Source organism: Peromyscus maniculatus, chromosome 22, assembly GCF_049852395.1.
Source record: "Peromyscus maniculatus bairdii isolate BWxNUB_F1_BW_parent chromosome 22, HU_Pman_BW_mat_3.1, whole genome shotgun sequence".
Classification (NCBI taxonomy): domain Eukaryota; kingdom Metazoa; phylum Chordata; class Mammalia; order Rodentia; family Cricetidae; genus Peromyscus; species Peromyscus maniculatus.
Genome location: NC_134873.1, coordinates 13,479,492 through 13,503,509, shown reverse-complemented (window position 1 = coordinate 13,503,509; position 24,018 = coordinate 13,479,492). Strand labels below are relative to the sequence as shown.

The following is a 24,018-nucleotide window of genomic DNA, read 5'->3' as shown; positions in this document are numbered from 1 at the left end:
GTGGGACTTGTTTGGTGGTAGATGTATCCATTTGGACTGGTTTTCAAAACACTGCATTTTCGTTGGCTTTGGCTTTGTTTATGATCTCTATCTGTTGCAATGTGAAGTTTGCTTGATAAGGAGTACAATTATCTATGGGTATAAGGAAAATTTTTAGAATATAGTTAGGGATTGTGCTACCTTTTATAAAAGTGGTGGTTGTAAGTACTTGTCCAAGACCAACTCTGGTAGTTGGCTTGTTACTAATACCAGACATGGTGTTACTCAAAATTAAAGTGTCTTAAGTGCAGTTACAGAGCTGTTGGTAACTGCTGTTAGTTATATTAGCCACTATTGTACCCTTTGGTTAACTGTGCCATGATGGTTGTTTTTATGGTTGATGGAAATCATAGCTTAAAGGGACTTTTTAATTGTTTCCTTCCTTTGAAATTTGTGTGTTGCATCTGGAATCATGAAACCTTGTCCTCAAGGAGGGAATGTTCAGGACAGTTCAAGCTCAGAGACCTTAGGTCCCTTCACCTAAAATGTATAGCATCTTCAGAAATAGAGAATTTCATTTTACTGCTTGGATGGAGACAAACGTGGTAGTAGCAATAGTTTGCAATGTTTTGGTAGTCTCTTAGACAGCTCTAAAAACTTAAAAAAGGATCTCTTATGGCTGACATTGAGGTTTTTGTTAGATGGTTATTATCTCTTCAATGGATTGTTAGCACAGATGAGAAAATATATATATATATATATTTGGTTTTTCGAGACAGGGTTTCTCTGTGTAGCTTTGCGCCTTTCCTGGAACTCACTTGGTAGCCCAGGCTGGCCTCGAACTCACAGAGATCTGCCTGGCTCTGCCTCCCGAGTGCTGGGATTAAAGGCGTGCGCCCCCACCGCCCGGCCGAAAATATTTTTTAAATTATATATGTAGATGTCTATTCAGACTTACATATTTTATCACATTTGGGTGTGAGGGAATAGTTAATAGTGAGATTCTTTATGATTTACTTAGACATCCTTACAATACTGTCTTTTGCTATTTAATTCCAACAGTGCAGACGGCTAGGGCTGGAAGGAATTCTGACTTTTTTGTTGTTATACTTGGGTATGCTGAGAATGGAATCCAGGGCCTTGCATGAGCCACGCAAAAGTTCTCTGCCTTTGAGCCACACCACCACACCCAATGCTCATATCTTAGTAAGCGAGTGTGTCCTGAGGGACAGGGGGGAAGTTGTGGCTCCAGTCCTCAGGCCCCTCTACACTGGGGCCATGTCATGTGCCATGTGCCATGGCACCAAATGACCAAATGCTACCTCGTTCCTCTGGTGTCTGGCCAGGATATGTGGTGCGGTTTTGGTTTAGCAACATTTCACATCTCCTTTCGTTTCGTTACGACACAAAAAGTGAAATAAATAGCACACTACTACTGTCCCTGACTTCCCAGATGCAGAAACAGAGTGGCACCTAAGAATGTCACTCAAGGGGTTGAAGATTTAGCTCAATGGTAGAGCGCTAAAAGCCCTGGGTTCAGTCCTCAGCTCTGAAAAAGAAAAAAAGAATGTCCTTCAAAGCCGGGCGGTGGTGGCGCACACCTAAAGCAACCAGTGACTCCTTCTTTAACCAGTCTGGGGTAGGTCCCAGGTTCTGTACAAACTCAAGTTCATAGGCATGCTCAGATGATGGCAGAGATGTGTTATGAGTTTGCCTGCCAGAAAAGAACTCCACAGTCTTGGGAGACTCTATAAACTCATCATCGGTAATGGCAATGCCTATGACAGCCCTGTCCTGGGCTGGCAAGGTAAGTCATACCCCTGTGCCACCTCTCCCTGTGTAGAGGTACAGGCTGGCCCCCAGAGCCCAGTGCTCTCCTGTCTGCTGGCCTAAATGGATTACTTCCAACCTCTCCCCAGCCTCAATTTCCCTGTCTGGGAAGTGGGTGGAGCCAGCCTCTCATCTCAGGCGCACAGGGGCCCCGTGATGCCCTGTTTGATTACAAAGTGGATTAAAAGGCCTGGTCACTTGATACAAGTAACTCTATCCTGCACACAGATAGTTTCAGTGGGAAGCAGCCTGGGGTGGCCTCTCACCAGTCTCCCACCCCTGAGCAAGGCTTCCTAGGCTGTCTCTGGGAAAATGGCTGTAATGGGCTGACTATAGGGCTCATGGACAGGGCCAAGTAGAGCCCATGATACTCAGGTGCCAAACCACCCCAATCCCACCAACACTGGGCCGCTCTTGGGAGCCTGTGTCTCTGAATGCAAGAGGGTCCTGCTTTGGCTAACGTCCAGTCCCCTCCCATCCCATGCGCATTCAGGTAGAGGAAAAGTGTGAACCGACCCTTGGAGAGTGACTGGGAAGGCTAGTGTCACTATGTACCTTGTAAGGCTCACTGGGACCCCTGGGCTCAGCTCAGAAAATGTCAGGCCACCACCTCTACATTAGGTGAGGTTTCGAGTGGTTTTGTACTTTTCCTGGGGCAGAGGGAGGCATGGGGTAGGTGCTGTTCCTTTTTGGTGAGTGGCTTTTTTTGTTTGTTTTCTCTGTGTAGCTCTGGCTGTCTTGGAACTTGCTCTGTACACCAGGCTGTCCTTGAACTCACAGATATCTATCTACCTCTGCCTCCCAAGTGCTAGGATTAAAAAAAAATTATTTAGTTTTATGTACATTGGTGTGAGGTGTCAGATCCCTAGAACTGAGTTACAATAGGTGTGAGCTGCCATGTAGGTGCTGGGAATTGAAGCCGGGTCCTCTGGAAGGACAACCAGTGCTCTTAACCACTGAGCCATCTCCCTAGACCCATGAAATACTGGGATTAAAGGCCTGGGCCACCACTGCCCAGTCTTTCCTGGGATTTTCAGTTCTCTGGATATGATTTACCTATCACCTGAGTGTCTGTTAGCAAATTCACTCATTCAGCAAACATTTAACATGAATATCTGGGTCTGGTGGTGCATGTCTGTAATTCCAGCACTCAAGAGGCAGAGGCAGGAGGATTTCAAATTCAAGCCTAGCTTAGGCTATACATAACAAGTTTAAGGCCAGCTTAACAGAAAAACCCTGTCTCAAAAAACAAAAACAAAAACAAAACAAAACAACCAAGAAAGAAAAAAGAAAAAGCCGTACTGTATATAGCTCGGTGGTGGAACACTTGCCTTCTCCTGGGCTTGGTACTCAGCACCAAGAAAACGAAAGACTCGAGTGCCCATTCTATGTCCAGACAGGGCAAGCCTTTGGCCTTGAGGCAATAACAACCTCAAGTCTGAATTTTTATTGTGGAACTAGAAGGTGCGGGGCATGTGAGCAAGGTCTTTTAGTGGGATAGCTTGTTTTTCCAGCCTCAAGGCTGAGGGCTACCTGAAGGGTCATAGGCAAGCTCAGGGCCATCATATGAGTAGAACAGTTTAAGTGAAGCTCAGTAAGAACCTTACTTAGGTCAAATGTCCCGTCTTCTGGTTTGAATCTGGAATACCTCCCCCGCCACCCTGCAGGCTCACCTGTTTGTCTTCTTGGGATGACATTCTGGTTAGTTGTGGGGCCTTTGAGAGGCAACCACCAGCTGGTAGCAATGGGTCACATGATATGGGCCTGGAAGGTCATACCTGTCCCTGGTTCTAATTTGAGCTCTCTACTTTCTGTTCACCAAATTGTGAGGCCATTCACAAGCTCCCTCTGCCCTGAAGCTGCTCTGCCATGCCATTCCTGCCATTGTGGACTGTATCCCTGTGAACCGTGAGCCAAAGGAGGCCTTTCCCTCCTCAAGCGGCTCCTGACAAGTGTCCGGTCACAGTGAACAACGGAACTAACACACCCCTGGTGGGACCCAGCAGAGTAGCGGAGCCCCTCAACCCAGACAGAAGAGCTGGGGCTCTGCTGAGTCTCCTCAGAGGCAAGGAATCAGAGACACAGAGACAGAGAGACAGAGACAGACAGACAGAGAGACAGACAGACAGAGAGAGAGAAGGAACTCTGGGTCAAGCCTCAGATCGGCCACTCAGAAGCTGTGTGACTTGAACAAGTCTCTCAGTCTCCCTGAACCTCAATTCCTCATCTGTGAAGCAGATGAAATGGCCTTGGGGAAGTCCTTTATCAACAGAAAAGGGACATTTTCAGAACCGGGATCGAGGAAGCCCAGGGCTGAGTTCTTTCTCCCTGGTGCCCTCTGAGAGAGCTTGAAAAGTAAGGTGAGGTCTGAGCACCCAGCTGTGGTGATATATTGTGTACCCCTAATAAAGCTTACCCGTGGATCAGAGGACAAAGCCAGCCACTATATTAAACATAGAGGTCAGGCAGTGGTAGCACATGCCTTTAATCCTAGCATTTGGGAGGCAGAGATCCATCCAGATCTCTGTGAGTTCAAGGCCACACTGGGAACAGAGTCAGGTGTGGTGGCACACGTCCTTAATCCCAGCACTAGGAAAGAAGGAAGATGTCAGAGCATGGAAAGGTCTATAAGGCGTGAGTAAACAGGAACTCTCTCTCTTGAGGCTGTGGATTTTGTAGAAGTAAGAATATAGCTGGTTTGTTCTGTTTCTCTGATGTTTCGGTTTTCACCACAATATCTGGCTTTGAGTTTTTTTCATTAATAAGACCTTTTTTCTTTTTCTTTTTCTTTTCTTTTCTTTTTTTCTTTTCTTTTTTTTTTTTTTTTTTGAGACAGGGTTTCTCTGTGTCAGGGAGCCTGTTTTGGAACTGGCTTTTTAGACCAGGCTGGCCTTGAACTCACAGAGATCCGCCTACCTCTGCCTCCCAAGTGCTGGGATTAAAGGCGTGCACCACCACCGGGCTAATAAGACCTTTTAAGATTCGTGTTGCACCCAGGTTTCCTGCCTGCAGAGGGCTGAGGAAAAGGAAAAAGTGTCCAGGAAGAAGCCCTCTCTTTCCCATTTCCTTGATCATACCAATTATATCCTGCCTTTCCCTTCTCTATTGCTATCTGACCCTTACCCCAGAAATCATTTTCTTACTTTTCTGGTTTTTGCAATTACTCAAGAACATGTGCTCATGTCTGAAGCTTTAGAGCTGGAAGTGTAAGATGAAAGAGAACTTTTGAGCTTTGTCTTTTTGGACCAGAGGAAGCACATCCAATTTGATTTGATGTAACTCCATCCATTTACCTGTACAGTTAATGATTTACAGCTAAAAAAATAAAAAATAAACATTACAGTGGTCTTTATCACATTGTTATTATCTATTCCTCAGTTCAAAGCCATTTAGGATGTTTTCCCATTTCATGTGGTCCCTCCACCACCAAAGGAGTATAGGCAACTACTGATGGCCAGAATAAAATTTCAGCAGCTCAGGAACTGAAGAAGAGACATGGAGTAGGTAGCTGATCACACAATTGAGATTTTTATCCAAGGGAGTAAAACTTAATTCTCTGGGGCTATTGAAAATGGGAAGCACACACACACACATACACACAGACATACACACACACCTTCAACAAGTCAGGGTCTCTATTCTTTGCATTTTCCCTTACTTTTTTCCTCATGTCTTCCTTCCCTCACAATGTGGGTACATTATATTTTCAAGTGAATGCTTACAGTGAATAGAGGTCAAAAACAAATGTTTCTCATTTCTCTGACATGATTAAACATTTACATACTACAGGTGAAAAACCAATTTATTCTCAAAGACCTACATACATTCATGTCTATGCAACTTATTATAGATTAACAAAGTGTAAGCAAGACATTTTCTTAGCCACTTTTCTTTTTACTGGCAGGCTTCAATTCATGGTTACAAAGAAAGGATCAATCACTTTATTATTAACACAAAAGGTAATTTTATAAAAATCTGAATCAGAAACCTTATCCTTTATATATTTAAAACAACCACTTATCTCTAGTTTAAATCCTCTGAGTGCATACACATTCATCAATAATTTTTTTATTAAATCATATCAGGAAGTAGAGGGCAAAAATATGTACAAGTAATTAATCAGCTCTTTCACCAAATCATTAAAAGTATGCCTTTCTAACCCTTAAATTGTTCCCCAAGATTTCTATATTAAAGCCATTAACAAAAACAACTTAACCTATCATTACTAACAATCTACATGTGTAAGTTCTTTCTAAGAGTGTTGGTTGAGTCATTCACTATTATTTTAAATACCAGTAACACTGTCCAATAAAAGGTGAGAGGCCTCCTTAAAATTTTCATAAACTTCAGAGATGATGAGGGACATTGCGAGAATGAGGGCAATAAGCAGAACCATGCTCTGTAACAGCATGAGGTTTAGAGGACATATAATCCTCAGGGCTCTGATTCTCTAACCTCACTTGGCATCATTTTCCTAGCTACAAATTTGTGGTCTGAGTTCCAAGGTTGCTTGCTGTTCCTCTCATATGTTGCCAACATTTCACAGAGATGAGCCCCCTTCATGGTTTTCCAATAGAACAGAATAGTATTTTTGATATCATATATACACAAATGACAAAATCAGACTCACAGATAAAATACTTAAAAATAATGACAGGAAAAAATGCTATAAACTTGAATGTAGAAGGGACATGAAATGGGCTTAAGGGATCGTATCTGAGAGGTGCTGTGTGGAAGAAGGTGAGGGGAGATATGATGTAATTATATTTCAACTAATACATTTTTGAAATAAGAAAAAATTTAAACTAAAAAAATGCAAATTCTATAGTAAAGGCCACAAACGAAACTGCAAGGGAGAATTTACAAATTGAAAAAAAAAACTTGAAAATTAATAGCTACATTCAAGGAAATCAAAAATGGCAAAGGAGTTTCTGTTGTAGGTTAACTATGCAACTGTGTTGACAAATCAACAAATCCAATACTGGTAATACAAACATATTTCCAAAAAACATTTCACAGTTACTCCAAAGAAGAATTTCTCACTGAAATCTATCAGAGTTTAATACATTGCATTTGATTCTTAGTTGTCTAATGTATAAATCTGTTTGTCTTCGTATTTCTATGTGAGTTTTCTGTGATTACTTTGTTCTTTAAATTGATTTATGGTTTTCTGAGATGAGCACTGATAAACTAATTTTCTTCCCACATTTGGATATTTCATTCACATGTATGTTGTCATGATTACAGGTTATAACTTTAAAATACTCACATTCTACTTGCAGGTATCCTTTCCATAATAAAGGTGAAGGTAGATAATAGATAAATTTTTACTGTATGATTGTGGAGATGGGTTATTTCAGGATCAACTTTCAGGAGTTTACTTTTATCAGTAGGTTTTGACAACATCAATTCATTTCTAGAAGTTTCTAGAGTGGATTTTATAAGGTACAATGAATCACATATCTAACACAGTGGTGAACATTTCAATGCTTAATCTCTGATATCAATTTTCTGATGTATACATGTTTGGGAAGAACTATTAATGAGGTTAGTTCATGATTTATGATATATTTTTCCTAAGAAGAAGCAGCACACATATGCATCTACTCACTCAAAATGTGCATTGAAAACAGAACCAAGAATGGATACCACTGAGATGAAGTTTGTTGAATTAACAGGCTCTCTTTGGGTTATCTTAAAGAATACGGAAACAAGTTGGTTACAGGAGCAAATCGGACTGAAAAAAAATAGTTGTCAACATGAAATCCAACACTCTGTGGGATAGGGCTTATGAACCCCAAACACAGAAGAATTCACTGCACAGCTGGAGATATATCTACAGGTTGCATGGCATCTTTTGTAGGAGACTTAGTTCATCAGTGCCTTCTCTAAGCAGCATGGCTGGTCTCCATTTCTTCAGGAGAGTTTAGGATGGTGAATTCTGTCAGTTTATTTGGACTTCCTGAAATGATTAGAAGTCTTTATTTCCTGGTTAATCAACTTCTATTAAGGATGGAATGTTTCAGACCCCAGAAAATTGATATAATATAGCACAGTGTCAAGCCTTCTTCACTTTTCATTTTTATGCAAAATTTGAGGTTAAAGAAGTATCATGTTTTAATGAAAATTGCCCTACATTGACACATTTTCAGAAACTTTCCTCAGTATAAACTTCATGTTTTGTAAGATTTGCATATTACTTAAAGGCTTTCAAAAATATCTCATTTTCATAATGTTCAAATTGTATGGCCGTGCAGTAACCTCTGATTACAGATCTTTATATGAATCACATGGCACATTATTTACTATGGAAGCTTCTCTCTCCAGGATGAAGTTTTTCAAGTATTCTGAGAAGTAAGAGGCAGATAGAGACTTTGGTACCTTCATTACACTCATAGTGTTCCATCCTGTATGTTATCTATACCTCATGTTGTCTACGACTTGACCCTTGTGTACAGAATTTCTCACATTTACTACATTCACATTCACTCCTGTATGAGTGATCTGATGTTTTCTAAGATTGTAATCCTATTTATAGGATTTCTCACAATCACTACATTGGAAAGGTCAATTTTCTGTATGAATTCTCTGATGTTTTCTAAGAATGAAGGCACGTGAAAATGATTTCTCACATTTACTACATTTGTAAGGTTTCTCCCCTGTATGAATTCTCTGATGATATGTAAGACTTGACATATATGCAAAAGATTTATCACATTCACTACATTTGTAAGGTTTCTCTCCTGTATGAAGGATCTGATGCTGTGTAAGATTTGAAAACTGTCTGAAGGATTTCTCACATTCACTACATTTGTAAGGTTTCTCCCCTGTATGAATTCTCTGATGTACTCTAAGGCAAGAGGCATGTGTAAAGCATTTCTCACAATCACTACATTTGAATGGTTTTTCTCCTTTATGAATTCTCTGATGTATTCTGAGATCTGAGGCATATGCATAGGATTTCTCACAATCAGTGCATTTGAAAGGTTTCTCTCCTGAATGAATTCTCTGATGTACTTTAAGACGATCAGCACGTACAAAGCATTTCTCACAATGATTACATTTGAAAGGTTTCTGTATTGTATGAATTTTCTGATGTGTCAAAAGTTGGTCTTTCTGGAGAAAGCATTTCTCACATTCACTACATTTGTAAGGTGCCTTTCTACTATGGGTTTTATAATGGAGTTTAGCCTGATATAAGAAGTAAAACCACTTTCCACATTTGTTACATTTGTAGAATTTTTTTCCAGAATGAGATCTACGATGTTTGCTGAAACTCCAGTATGACCTGAAGCATTTGCCACATTTCCTGCATTGGTGTAGTTTCTCTACACTAGAGTTTTCTTCCAGCATGAGTGTGTGTTTACAGTCAGATGATTTATCACAGTCCACAGTTTTGTGTAGTTTCTTTTTAGTATGAAGTCTTTCACTAGTGATAGAACACAAATTTAACTGTTTTCCACAGTCTCTATACTTGCAACATTCTTCTCCAGTGTTCCCACTTTTAGTATTCTTTGGGTTTGTTGATTTAGTAGAGGCATCCCTGTGGTTACCACATCCATACTTGTTGCAATTCTTTGTAAGATCACTTGTGTTATAAGGTGTACTTTGGGAGATTTGTGGGCCATTTTGCCAATCTCATTAAATTCATGAGACTTCTCTTGAATATTCACAGAATGGGAGATAATGAGCTTTGACCCTTGATTCAAGATGTTCATATATTTCTCCCATATATGATATTACTCTGGAAAATGAGCACAAATATGGCTTATAGGGATTGATGCATGTTTACAGATTCAAAAACTAATGTCTCTTTAAGTTTTATAAGGCAAGTTACCTAGGTATTCTTAGAAACAGAGCTCTCAGCAGAGGCCATTTGTGTTTCACTATTATTACATGCATGCTCAGAACCAATCTAATTGTCATCAAACACAAAGACCTGATAGTAGTCTTCTCATTCTTATATAAGTGGCAAAACTTTAGAAGTTGGGACAAATAGATGATTAAGCAATAATGCATTATGAGAAAGGAGCTCTCTGTAAGATCATATGTAGAAGACTTTTATATTCTTACTGTTTATATTTTTGAGAAGGTCACAACATATAAACTTGGTCATCTAAGAACACATATGTAACACAGACTTGTCAGGAATTAACCATATCCTCTTACCTCATTCTCCTAAGTGCTAGGATTAAAATCATGCTGTCCTATGCTGCCAGGACTAAATAGACTACAACTTAAATATAAATAAATAAATGAGGTGAAAAAAGCCGTAAAATGTTCACTAGAAGCTGGGCGGTGGTGGCACACACCTTCAATCTGAGCATTTGGGAGGCAGAGGCAGTTGGATCTCTGTGAGTTTAAGGCCAGCCTAGTCTAAAAAGTGAGTTCCAGGAAAGGCACAAAGCTACATAAAGAAACCCTGTCTCAAAAAACCAAAAAAAAAAAGTTCATCAGAACCAATTTTCTTCATTTAAAAACCTCTGAATTTCTTAAAATGAAGAAATAATAAAGTTTAATCTGATATTAATATCAATAAATTCTAATCAGTAAGTATAGTATAATGCTTTTCCTTGCTCTGAATATTCAACATTTTTTTTTTGAAATTTACAGTCTTCAAAATACTAAGTAAGTGGTCTGCATAGATCACCCAAATATAGTACTGGTTCCTTTTTCAGAGAAGAAAGAAAACAGTAATGAAAAAAACATGACAAAGTTATGTTTATTACCAGATTTTTGTCATTTATGATAGTCTCTAGAATTATTTAGAAAGCAGATAAATATAATGTATAAGGTAGATATTCCTCAAGAAGAAAATTCTTAGCAATGAAAACTAGATTGCTGTAACTCTCAAACATCATATCAATGCACAAGTTTCTCCAATAGGATAGCAGATTTTCCCATTTCTCATGGAAGAAGTCCACAGCCACATCCCTGAATGTCTACAGAATCTGTAATGGAAAATTATCTTTCTACCATGTGCTGCTGGAGAAAATGCTTTCCTAGCAAAGGAAATAGAGAATGTTTTGTGATGTAAATGATACATGTCCATTAATTGAAGATAAATATTTTCTAGAGATTGTAAAAAATAAATGGCTTATTAGATAAGAGCACTAGTTGTTCTTCTAAAGGACACCCATACACATCCCAGTACCCACATGACATCATGCAACTGATTCTACTTCCAGTTCCCTGGGCTCTTTGATGGTTTGAATGAAAATGGCCCCCAAAGGGAACGGCACCATTAAGTGGTGTGATGTTGTTGCAGTAGTTGTGGCCTTATAGGGGGAATTGTGTTACTGTTGGAGTGGCTTTGAGGTCTTCTATTCTCAGGCTATGCTTAGTGTGGTAGACAGTTCACTTCCTGTAGATCTGCAGATCAAGATGTAGTACTCACAGCTCCTTTTCCAACACCATGTCTACCTAGATTCCACCATCTTTCCTGCCATGATGATAATGGAACAAAATTCTGATATTGTAAACTATTTTAATTAAGTGCTTTCCTTTATAAAATTGTTGCAGTCATGATGTGTTTTCACCGCATTTGAAAACCTAACGAAGATAACAGTTGTTACCTAGAACTGCAGTATTGCTATGATAGGCCTGACCATGTTTCTGTATAGAGAAACTTGGACTTTGTTTTTCTCGGTTACAAAAGCATTGCTGAATGGTCATAAAAGTAGGAGCCATAAAAGTATGGGCCATTGTAAGAGCAAATGGGCCAAAGTCAGAGCACTGGAAGACGGTCATGCTGAGGATGATTGGAAATGTGGGAGCCTGGCTCAAGAGGATTCTATGCTGCCTAGCAATCATTCTTGTGTTAATTTGTTGAAGAATGTGGCTGCCTTTTTCCATTGTCCAAAAAGTCTGCCTGTGAAGAATTTTGAATTAATTGTATTGTCTAAGGAAATCTCAAGACAGACAACTATAATCCTGGTATTGTGGGTTAAATAGTATTAACCCTAATAAAGTTGTATAATGAAAAGAAGGAAGTTGAGGAAAGAGAAATACAAAATGTATACTTTAGAGAGAAAAGGAGCACCAGGAAATGGAATGGAATAAATTGCTGTATTCAAGGAGACGCACACTAAGAAATAGAATTAAATGTGTAATGACCTCAAGACAAGATCTCACCAAGCTGTTTCCAACTTGTGAAAAGGAATTAAAAGTTTAGAGCCAGGTGTGGTGGTACATGTTTAATCCCAGTACTCTGGAGACAGAGGCAAGTGGATCTCTATGTTTGAGGCCAGCCTGATCTACAGAAAGAGTTCCAGGACAGTGAAGCTATGACAATGAAGGAAACCATGGAAAACACAGTAAGCTAGGGTTTTTGGTGTAATTGAACAAGGGGGCCATGTTATAGCCCCAGGAAACAGCAGAAGATGGCAGTTTTGGCCACCAGGTTATGGTTTTAGAGTCATGGATAGAAGAAATAGGTTATGCAATTTTCCTCCACAATTAAGGAAAGCAGCTGAGGTCAGCAATGTATCAGCAGTGTTCCTGCATACAGACCCAAGAGACCACTGTGTGAAGCTGTGCAAATGAAGCCTGAATTGCCTTCTAAACCCCAAGATGTTGGAGCTGCCAGAACCATAAAATATCTGCCAAAGAGAGAGGGAACCTGGCCCAGAGACAGAAGTGTGTTGCAGTCAATGAAACTGAAAAGAATTGGAGATCAGAGGAGCTTTGACATCAGACATGAAGATGCAGAGTTTGTAGTTTACCCAGTTGTTTTTCTTTCAGTCTTGCTTTTGTCCAATTTTTCCTCACTATGTCCAATTTTTCCTTCCATATATACATATATATATATATGGTAATGTATATTCTGTGCCATTATATATTGGAAATATGTGATTGGGTTTTGATTTTGATTTTACAGGGGATTACATTAGAGATTGCTTGAATCGCAGAAGAGACTCTGAACTTTAATCACTGTAGCTCACTGTCATCAGTGCTTGAAGTTCAGTTATTACAATGATTGTAGCTCAGTGGGTAAATGCTTAAAAAGTTCCCATTCTAGCTGAGAAAAAAAAGCACTCCAACAAATGACCAAGATACAAAGTAGAGGTGAGTTAATAAACATACAAAACTGCAAAAATCACTCTATCACAGCCATGCCAAAGAGTGTAGCTGTCCTCACTTGCTTCCTCATCCCTTTCATTTCTTTTGCTGTGTCCACTTTCTACCACCTCCCTTTGTGACCTGAGACTGGACTTCTCCAGGATCCATGCAGAGTGAGTGCTGCCACCACCTGCTTTCTCTGTCTCTGTCTCTCTGCCTCTGCCTCTGCCTCTGTCTCTGTCTCGTCTCTGCCTCTGTCTCTCTCTGTCTCTGTCTCTGTCTCTGTCTCTCTCTCGCTCATGCTCTCTCTTTCTGAGGGCCTAGTATTAGACCTAAAACTCTCTTCTCTCTTGCAGAAAGCTAGGTAATTCCTCTGTCTTTTTTTTCCTTGAGTTTCAATGTCTTTGGCTAAAACTGAGCCTCAGAGGTATTTTCATGTGATAAGGAGAAGATAGGGTACAGGCTTTTGGGATCAACAAAGTCTAAGAGGAACACCAAGAAAGAATAATGGTGGGGTGGGACTAGTTAGAGGCATGTGGTAGAGGACTTGTGTAGCATGTGTGACCCCGGGTTCTATCTGCAGCTGAGCACGAAACAAAGCACATCCCAAAGTACTAAAGAAACTATCCTTTTCAAATACAGGTGTATCATATATGTAGCTTTGTATACAAATATATTATTTTTAGACTTAAAAATTATTACTTTCTTGCTTGTGTTTTATTAACAAGATCTTACTATAAAGCTCTGGCTGTATTGGAATTCATTATGTAGAACAAGTTGGCTTTGAGTACATTGAGATACACCTGCCTCTGCTTCTCAAGTGCATGTACCACCATGTCTAGCTAAGATTTCTTAAAATTATTTTTAAATTGTATGTGAATGTGAGTACAAATGCCCACAGAATCCATTGATGCCCACAGAGCATCAGATACTTTGGATCTTGATTTACAGGTAGTTGTGAGCTGCTTGGTGTGGATGTTAGGAACTAAACATAGGTATTCTGCAAGTGCAGTATTCATGCTAGAACACTGAAGCATCACTCCAGGCCATATGTACAGTTTTTAGATGTGTGACCAGGCAGGGATGTGAGTGTATATACATTCATACATGTATATACATTAGAAAATTCCAATTATTCTATTCCAATATTTAGGAGGTGGGGTGTGGCTCCATTGTTAAGACTTTTTACCTAACATAGTTCAAGAAATCCTGAGTTTGACCTGGGGCAACATGTAAGTCAACTATGGTAGTACACAGCTGTAATCCCAGCACTTGAGGGGTATGAACATGAAGCTAAGAAATTCAAGGTCATTCTTGACAACATAGTGAGTTTCAGCCTAACCTTGGATACATGAAAATTTGTCTCAAAAAAGAAAGAAAAAAAATTAAGTACCTTAGAGGCAGGCGCCACCAACTCACCTTGGGATATCAGCCCTCCCCAATGGTACTCAAGCCTAGAAAGGTTTTCCCAGTCTCAAGTGTCTCTGAGGACCAACCTGGGCTGGGGCATTTCCTGTTCTTTACAGCCTAAGGATAGCTGCTGACTTCCAAGCTTCCTGGCTGCATGGCTTGTGTTTCTTCCCCTGATATTCCTCTGTAATGTGGGAAAGTGCTGCTACCTGTCTTTGGTCTTTAAGCATGACACTAGGTTCATCATCTTCATGTCCCTCTGTCTACCTTGCCAGCCTGTTCATATATTTAGGGTCCAAATAAGAGAATCATGAAATCAGGTACCATTTAATTAAAAGATCCAAGGGTGTCCCTCAGTATAATGAGAGATGGCAATGTGGATGCCCTTAGTCTCCAAGCTACAACCTGCTGGTGGAGGCAGAATCCTTAGCCTGGGGGTTTGAGGGGCAGTGGAAGAAAGAGCTTCCCACTGATATCTGTCTATCTGCCTAAAATAAAGATGGGATGGAGGCTTTAGGCCTGACTGCTGTATCATGTGATCTGATGATGTTCACTCTGCCCTTTCTTCTGTGACTGTTCCCCATGTCTCCATTCCTTTTCATTTTAATGCCTTTTTATACTGACATAAACCAGGTCCCTTCAAATGTTCTCTGATTAAATAGACACTCTTTCCTCTCCACAGCTCCCCATGTCTTGCCATGACCTAATTCCTTAGGCTGGACAGTAGGCTGGCAATCTGGCTCTAAGAGTTGAACATGACCCTAGGGTGGACCTGCGTATAAAGGCTGTGAGACCAAAATGAGCCATCTTAGAAATAAGACCAAAATGCTTTCACCCTAAAATTAAGGCCTAAGATTTCTCCTTTTGGTAATAGACCATTAGTTACTGAAACCAGTCAGTTCAGATTCCAGAAAACAGGAAGTGTAAACGTACAGAGTCACAAGGTAGTCACGAGGTAATGCCTGCCGGACTATGGAATGTCTTCTCCCTGGTTTCCAGGGTAACTGACCACAGAAATGCCCCCACCTGAGAGCAGCCAATGAGAAATGGTGTCAGGCAACCACTCCCTTAGAAGTTTCTAAGAAGTCCCTAGAAGCGAGCCAATCAGAATTACACCTGTACTAGCACCCCTAAATGATGTACCTTGTGATTTTTCCCTTTAAAAGCTAAGCTTGCAGATAGGTGGGCACTTCCTCCAGCCTCCACTGCATTGGATGTATTGGACAAAGTCCCTGCCTAGGCTTGTATATGCAGAATTAAACCTTGCTTTTGCATTCCGGCATGCTCCTCTTTGGTGGTCTCCCTGGGGGTCACGATCTGGGCACAACAAAGGCAATGAAGGGACACTAGCTCACTTGAGCATGCTGCTCCGGTAGCCTAGCCTTCTGCCCAATTCCCTCTGCCTTGCTAAAAATCATTAGATGATACCCCTAGAGCCAGCTACCAAAGTCTATTACCTTATATGGCAACTTCCTCCTCCTGAGGCTGACTGCCAAAATCCAGCTATCCAAAGTCCAGCACTCAAAAGCCCTCCTGCTGGGAGGTGGTGGCATACACCTTTAATCCCAGCACTCAGGAGGCAGAGGCAGGTGGATCTCTGTGAGTTCAAGGCCAGCCTAGGCTACAGAGTGAGTTCCAGGAAAGGCACAAAGCTACACAGAGAAACCCTGTCTCAAAAAACAAAACAAAAACAAAAAAAAAACAAAAAAAAAGAAAAGAAAAAGAAAAGAAAAAAAAAGCCCTCTTTGGCTCACCTAAATAACATGCCCTATTAAAATGCACCACCACCTCCGCACCCATTGTAATACAGACCTTCCTTTTTTTTTTTGTTCTTAACATAACACATACAAGCTCATTTCCTGTTGTTGTTCTGCCTGAGTTTGAAAGCAGCCACTTTAACCTTTCTTCCCTGCTTAATGAATGATCTCTCAGTGAAAGCAGTGTTTGGGTGTGGTTTGTGCCTATTCTGGGATTCCAGAGGAAGCCCCCACTGTGCAGGGTGGAGGGGGTCTCCTTCATGGAGAATGGAGTCCCTTGTCCAGAGAGGGGCTGCAGTACCCCCTTCAAGGGCCATAGAGAAAGGAACTGATTGGAGACTAGACATCCACACTGTGGCCCAGATCCATAAAGGCTATTTTCTTTTTCTGCTTAGTTTTTTAAGTGAGAAAAGCTGTCCCTCAGTATGACCTTGAAATGTTACCCAGCCTTCTTCTCTTAAGTGCTTGTATTGCAAGTATGTACCACCATGTCCTAAATCCAACCAAGTATAGAATCCAGTGCTATGTGCCTGCTCAGGTAACTGAGCTATGTCTCAGCCTATCTTTCTTATTTCAAATGACTGGAAAAGGAAGCACCTTTGGATCTTTCCTTTGTATTCACTGTGACATTCCCTTTCCCCACAAATGCTGTTTTCAGCGCCTGGAATGAATTTTGCCAAATGGGCCAGCACCTGGCTGTACTCCCACATCCTTGGGCAGGAAATGACTGAGGTTGAATTTCTTCCTTACCTTGGCACCAGACCCTTCCACGACACTGTTGGAAGAAATCTCAGTAAGCACCAGTGTGGCACCTCCCTCCACAGGCAGCCAAGAAAAGCTTCAAACACACACACACACACACACACACACACACACACACACACACACACACACACACACAGGTTCCTGCAGCTCCCTGTCCCCTTCAAGACATGGGACAATGGCTTTCTGGATGTCAAGAGGGCAGGCAGCTGCCATTGATCTGCTGGATACCACTCCATTCATGCAGAGGAATCCTAGGGAGGGGACACAACCTACTCTTCCCAGTTAAAATAGAGGGCCTGGTGCATGTGGGAGAACTTAACTACAGTCACCCCCAATGCAGATAGGTTTTGGTGTGAGAGTTGATCCCCACCACCCTGTCTCTGGCTGCTCTGGAGCCTCCTTCCCAAGAACCTGCCCATGATATCATCTGTTGTCCAAAAAGCTCCCATCATCCAGGCACCTTGCATGGTGACAAGCATGGAAATCGCCAGCTGCTCATGGCTGTCCAAGGTGCAAGCATTAGACAAGTCTCCTGGGGGGACTAGATCAACAGCTAGCATGCAAGGTGGAGACTCGGCCTTTCCTGCCCTGGTGGCCACTGCTACTGCTCGGAGCCAACTATACTGTTCACAGCCATTTTTCCTGTCCCCGTCAAGACGTAGCTTCTGGGTCTGATGTGTCTGCTCACTGGTGGGTCTGCTCTATACCTGATGCAGCATGGTCTAGCAAGGCTGGCTGGCCCTGTCACCTCCTGGACATCTTTCCCAGGGTGCTTGGTTTTGGGAAGGGATCTAGGGCTTGGGAGATGGTTAAACCTACTGTACTTTCCCTTTCTAGATCTTTCCTGTGCTTCCTGGGGAGGAGGAGGAGAAGTGTAAAAAAAAAAGTCCTGACCAGGGAAATTCAGTTTTCTCCTCTCCCAAGAGCTGTGTGGTGGAAAGGTATACAGTGACACCTTCCACCTTGTGATTCCTTATTAATATCAATATATTCCAATTACTAAGTACATTATAATGAATTTCCTTGCTCTGAATATTCAATTTTCTTTGAACTTGGAAGTTTTCATCAATACCAGATAAGAAGGCTGGAGAGATTACACAGTATGTAGTATTGATTGCTCTTTCGGAGAACAAAAGAAAACTGTAAAGAAAAATCCTAAAAAAGTTGTTTATTACCAGAATTTCCCTCATTTCTGGTGGGCTCCAAACTGCTCAGAGAGTTTTCATACATACAAAGCAAATAAATACCAAGGATGATATATTCCTCAACAAAAGAATTCTTACCGACAAAAGCTAGATTCCTGTAGTTCTCTAACATTACATCAATACATAGGTCCCTCCAAGAGGATTCCAGACATTCCCATTCCTCCTGGGAGAAGTCCACAGCAACATCCCTGAATGCCAATAGACCCTGTAATGGAAAATTACTCATTTACCATGTGCTGCTGTAGAAAATGCTTTTCTAGGAAAAAGAGACCTAAAGAATTAGAGTTTGTCTTGTGATATAAATGACCCATACCATTTATTCCCAGACAAAACTTGTCTAGAGGTGGTGAAAAAAGTGTTCACCCAATAAGAGCACTGGGTGATCTTCTAGAGGATACCTATTCAGATCCCAGCACCCACATGACATCACTCAACTGATTCCAATTTCACTCCCATGGGATCTATGGTGGTTTGAAAGAAAATGACCCCAAGGGTAATGCACTATTAGCAGGTGTGGCTTGTTGGCTTTGTAGGAGTAGCTATGGCTTTGTAGGAGTAAGTGTGTCACTGTGGGGTGGGCTTTGAGGTCTCCTGTGGACAAGTGTGGTAGACAATTCATTTACTCTTGTCTGTGGATCAAGACATGTGATTCTCAGCTCCTCCAGCACCATGCTTACCAGCATGATACCATGTTTCCTGATATAATGATAATAGACTAAACCTCTGAAACTGTAAGCTAGCTTCAATTTCCTTTATAAAAGTTGCTGTGATCATTGTGTCTCTTCATGGCAATAAGAACCCTAGTTAAAAGAGGATCTATGGCTCTTCTGATCTCTACAGATAGGAGGCACACACAGCACTAATACATACATCTAGTCAAACAGACACATAGCCATAAACAAAAATTAAAGATAATTTCAAAAGATACTTTCTAGTGTACTATTTATTGCATCTTCTATCTCTGTAAAACAGAATGGAGTAATAGTCTCAATAACATTTATCTTTTAGGGAATAGAAGGTACACATTTTAGGTCTAGATGCAAGGCTGTACCTTGATGAAAAGTATGTTAAAATCAAATAGGACCAGTGTTTCATCTCAGATGGACAAATTAAAAGGAGCAAAACTGTGCTTCCAAATGCTATAACTGTCATCTTTGCTCAAACATGGGCACTGGGTCAATCCTGTATACAGTTGGGCATCACTAACTCTATTATAACATGCTTAGTTAGGATGCTGATGTGCAGTTTCAATGCTCCACCCTTTGTAGAACAAAGAGTTTGAATGTGGAAGGCAGAACTATTGATGAATTAAAAGTCAGAAACCTTTGCTTTTTACCATGTTTGTCATGCTATCTTAGAAAACAGACCAATTACGTCATGGCACAATCTGTCTTGCAAATATCATACTTTTTTAAATGTGGTCAACTTATTGTCAATCTAGTTAGAGCCATTCCCATCAATATCCAAGTAGACCATACATATACATCGCTTCCTGAGGGAAAGTGAACTTTTCTGAGTTCCCAGTCCCTAGGTAGGAGGATCAAGCACAAGCATTACATTTGTGAGCCTCAAACTCTGCCAAGTTTCCTGGCTGCCTGGTTTGTGCTTCTTCCCCATATTCCTGTGCAATGTGGGAAAGTGCTTCTACCTGTTTTTGGTCTTTAAGCATGACTCCTCGTTCATCATCTTCATGTCCCTCTTTGACTACTCCAACAACTTTCCAGCCTCCATGTGCTTAGGGCCCAAGTGAGGGAATTTCATGACATCAGGTAGCATTTCATTAAGAGACTCCGGACTATCCTTCAGTATAATGAGAGATGATAATATGGGAGCCCTTTAGTCTCTGAGATGCAAGCTACTGGTTGGGGCAGAATGACTAGGCTGGGGGTTTGAGAGGCCATCAATGAAAGGGCTTCCCAGTGATATCTGTCTACCTGTCTAAAATAGTGATCGGATGGAGGCTTAAGGCCTGACCTCTGCATCATGTGATTTGACAATTGTTCACTCTCTGTCCTTTCTTCTGTGACTGTTCTCCATTTCTTCATTCCTTGTCATTTTACTGCCTTTTTTATACTGACATAATCCAGGTTCCTTGAAAGGACTTCTGATTAAGTAAAAACTCTTTCCTCTCCACAGTTCCCTGTGTGTTCCTTGACCTAATTCCTTGGACAGGACAGAAGGCTGGCACCCTGGGTCTAGAAGTTGACCATGACCCTAGTGTGGGCCGGGGTATAAGGGGAGTGAAGGGACACGAGCCCACTTGAGCATGTGACTCTGGCAGCCTTGCCCTTCTCCCCAGTTCTCCCTGCCTTGCTAAAAACCATTAGATTACACTCCTAAAGCTAGCCACTGTTACCTTACTTGGCACTGTCTCCTCCTGAGACTGACTATCAAGGTCCAGCCATCTAAAGTTCAGCAGTCAGAAGCCCCCTTCGGTTCACCTAATTAACATGCCCAACTAAAATGCACATCCTAGCCTGTTATAACACAGACCTCCCATTCTTTTCTTTTTTAAATATTACACATGCAAGGTCATTTGTTGCTGTTTTTTTCTGCCTGAGTCAGAAAGCAGCCACTCTAACTTTGCTTTCCTGCTTAATAAAAGATCTCCCTGTGAAAACAGTGTTTGAATGAGGTTTGTGCCTAATCCAGGGTCCAGGAAGAAGCCCCCACTATGTAGGGCAAGGGGCCTCTCTTCAGGGACAATGGAGGCTTTTGGCCAGAGAGGGGCTGCAGTACCCCCTGCTAGGACCACAGAGGAGGGGCAGACACACTTGGAGTAAAGACATCCACATTGTGACCTAGATCTATAGAAGCTATTTTTCCCCCTGGCCATTTTTTTTTTTTTAATGAGACAAGAAGTACCTGAGTATGACCTTGAACTGTTCCTCCAATCTTCACCTCTTAAGTGCTGGCATTGCTGGTATCATGTCCTAGATTCAGGTATCAAATCCAGTGCTCTGTGCATGCTAGGCAAGCACTCAGGTAACTGAACTGCATCCTAGCTCTCATTTCGAAAGACTGGAAATGGAATACGTTTTAGGCCTTTCCTTTGTATTCACTGTTATATTCCCCTTCCCCACAAATGCTGTATTTAGCCCCTGGAATGAACTCTGCCAAAGAGACCAGCACCACTCCCGGCCTGGCCATACTCCCACACCCCTGGCCAAAAAAGGCTGGAGTCTGGGTTCTCCCTTACCTTGGCACCAGGTCCTGGCACGGCACTGTTGGAAGAAATCACAGTACTCCCATTGTGGCTTCTTCCTCCAAAGGTAGCTAGAGAAATGCTTTCCAGGTCACACACAGGGTCCTGCTGCTCCTGGGATGTCAGGGTGTGGACAGCTGCCACCCATTCCTTTAATGCAGAAGAATCTGAAGGAGGGGCTAGAGAGGTGCTTCCTAGTTAAAATGGAGGTCCTGGTGCATGTGGGAGAGATCTCTATAGTTAGCCCTACGCAGCTAGAGTTTTGTGTGAGAGTCGATCCATCACCCCACTCTGTCCTACTGTCAATCCTTGGTGGCCTGTCCCTGGCCACTCTGGAGATTCCTTTCCAAGAGCTTGCCCATGATATTATCTGTTGTCCCAAAGGCTTCCATCATCCAGGTAACCTGTGTGGTGAGGAGCCCGGAAGTCTCCAGCTGTTTGGCCACCTGCAGTGCAAGCCTGATGCAAGACTCCCCGGGGCGACTAGATCAGCAGCTCACAATGTGGAAACTCAGCCTTTCCTGTCCAGGTGGTCGCTCCTATTGTTTGGAGCCACCTAAACTGAACACACCCATTTATGCTGTCCCCTCCTAGATGTAGCATCTGGGTCTGAAGCCTCTGCTCACTGGTGGTCTGCTCTATACATGATGCAGCTCGGCCTAGCAAGGTTGGCTCTGGTGCTTGTCCTGGACACCTTTCCCAATGTGCTTGGTTTGGGCAAGGGATCCAGGGTTTGGCAAGGGATGCTTGAACCCACTGCAGTTTCCCTTTCTAGATCTTTCCTGAGCTCCCAGGGGAGGAGGGGGAGAAATGGTGAAAGGGCAGGAACAGAAGATTCTTAGGTTCCTCCTCTTGCAAGAGCTCAGATTGTTGTGGAAGCTTCTGGGTCCCCACAACAGTGACTAGATGTTGAGTGGTGGAAAGGTGTACAATGTTGCCTCCTCCCCTTGTGGTTCCTTCCCAAGCATGCTCTGCATTGACTGGCTAGCTGGGCAGGGTCAGTAACTATTTTACTTGTTTTGAGGCCTATGCAATTATTCAGAGAGCAGTCATGGTGGAGCTTTTACCTCACCTCAATGAGTATTGTACCCATTTTGAGAAACACACAAAGACCACCAGGGAGCAGGTTTCTGATGCAAGTACATAAGGGTCCTTTAATTGTAAATATCAAACCTGGGCCACCGCCAGGCAGAGGAGGAAAATGCAGCAGCAGTGGCAGTCCACAGGTCAAGAATTTTTAAAGGAGGAAACCACAAGCCAGAAATGACATGCTTTGACAACTTGGGATTGGATAGAAGGAATATAGGGCAAGGTAATTTTTTTTTTAAACTACTGGTGTAGACTTTTGGTGTAAATCCATGTTTGAAACTATTGGGTTGGCTGTGAGTTCGAGGCCAGCCTGGGCTACCAAGCGAGTTCCAGGAAAGGTGCAAAGCTACACAGAGAAACCCTGCCTCGAAAAACCAAAAAAAAAAAAAAAAAAAAAAAAAAAAAAGGAACTATTGGGTTGGACTTTTTGGAGAGGAACCACAATTTGTTGAGCAGGATTATCTAGGCTGCTCAACAGGATTATCTAGATATCTTCAAGGGCCATAAACCACAGACAGAATGTCTGCAGGAACATACTGCCCTGTATCTGTTCTAGTTGTCATGGCACATTCCTGAGGTCCTTCCTGGAACTGAGTACAGCAGGTGGTCTAAGATGGTGGCCTTTCCCTAAGATGGAGTCTGTATTGCCTTCACACTGAGCACCTCCATTCCTATACTCTGGGGTTCTTTTTCCCTGGTGGGTGGCACTGAACAACTATTTCATCAACTTAGACCCTTGGGGAACAGCACAGAGAAATTACCACTTTTTCTCTTAGTTTTTGTCTTTACCCAAATGATGAAAAAGAACAATCTACCCACTTACAAGTGCACAGATATTGTGTGTAGTTCTCAATCTAGTTAACTATAATTCCGGATTTTTTTTTCCAAAATGTATTGGCAGATGTTAAGATTCTGAGCCACCTAGCCTAGCTTTAATATACTGTCCAGGGAGTCTGACTTTCTATTGGTTCAAGAACCATTGTTTGAATATTTTCCACTCTTGATCCCTTTTCACTAAAGTTTTAACATCTTTTAAAAAATATCTGTTCTCATCTCTTGGGACTTAAAGCAGTATTAAATTTGCCTTTGAATAAGGTCACTTAATTGTAAAAGATGAGCTTTAATATTTTACAAGGTGCAGCCTTTGTGATCCATGGTACTACATAATCTTTTCATTCATAAATGCCAGAGAAAGGGGTAAAGAACTTTGCAGAAGTCATTCACCTCCTGTTCCTCATCATCAATACTTTATATTCCAAGAAGAAAAGTTTCCTACAGGAGTTGATTTCTAATGCTTCAAATGGGAGTATTCTGTTGTATTTTTTAAAAGTTTATAGAAGTGGAGAATTGATGTGTTGGGATACTTAGTGGGAATGATTGACAGGAATAATCCATCAATTGATCCCAAAAATCTGCCACAAGTTTGGAAGGGAAGGGACACTTTATACAAATGGAATAATGTGACTATATGCATGTATTTATAGTCCTGGGACAAGATTCACTATGAGAGTCTAAGAGAACCTTCTAAGTTAGACTACAGTAAAAGCTGAAAATTGGCATCATCTCCAACCCTCAGGGATGTATGCTGGCCTTGCTAGACAGAGGCATTGGAATGACCAAGGCTGACTTGGGAACCATTGCTAATTCTGGCACAAAATTGTAAATGGAGGCTGTCCAGGTGTGTGGCCTTTCATCCATAGATTTTCAATTCATTACT

General features: G+C 41.7%; 1 pseudogene across 1 annotated transcript; it reads right to left on the bottom strand.

Moving 5' to 3' along the window:
* Positions 1-4,652: 4,652 nt before the first annotated feature.
* Positions 4,653-21,200, bottom strand: LOC143266794 (uncharacterized; annotated as a pseudogene). The gene is made up of 2 exons (XR_013046953.1): positions 18,086-21,200; positions 4,653-9,553 (listed from the first exon to the last, which is right to left on the bottom strand). The product of XR_013046953.1 is annotated as an uncharacterized LOC143266794 (transcript).
* Between the last annotated feature and the right edge of the window lie 2,818 nt (positions 21,201-24,018).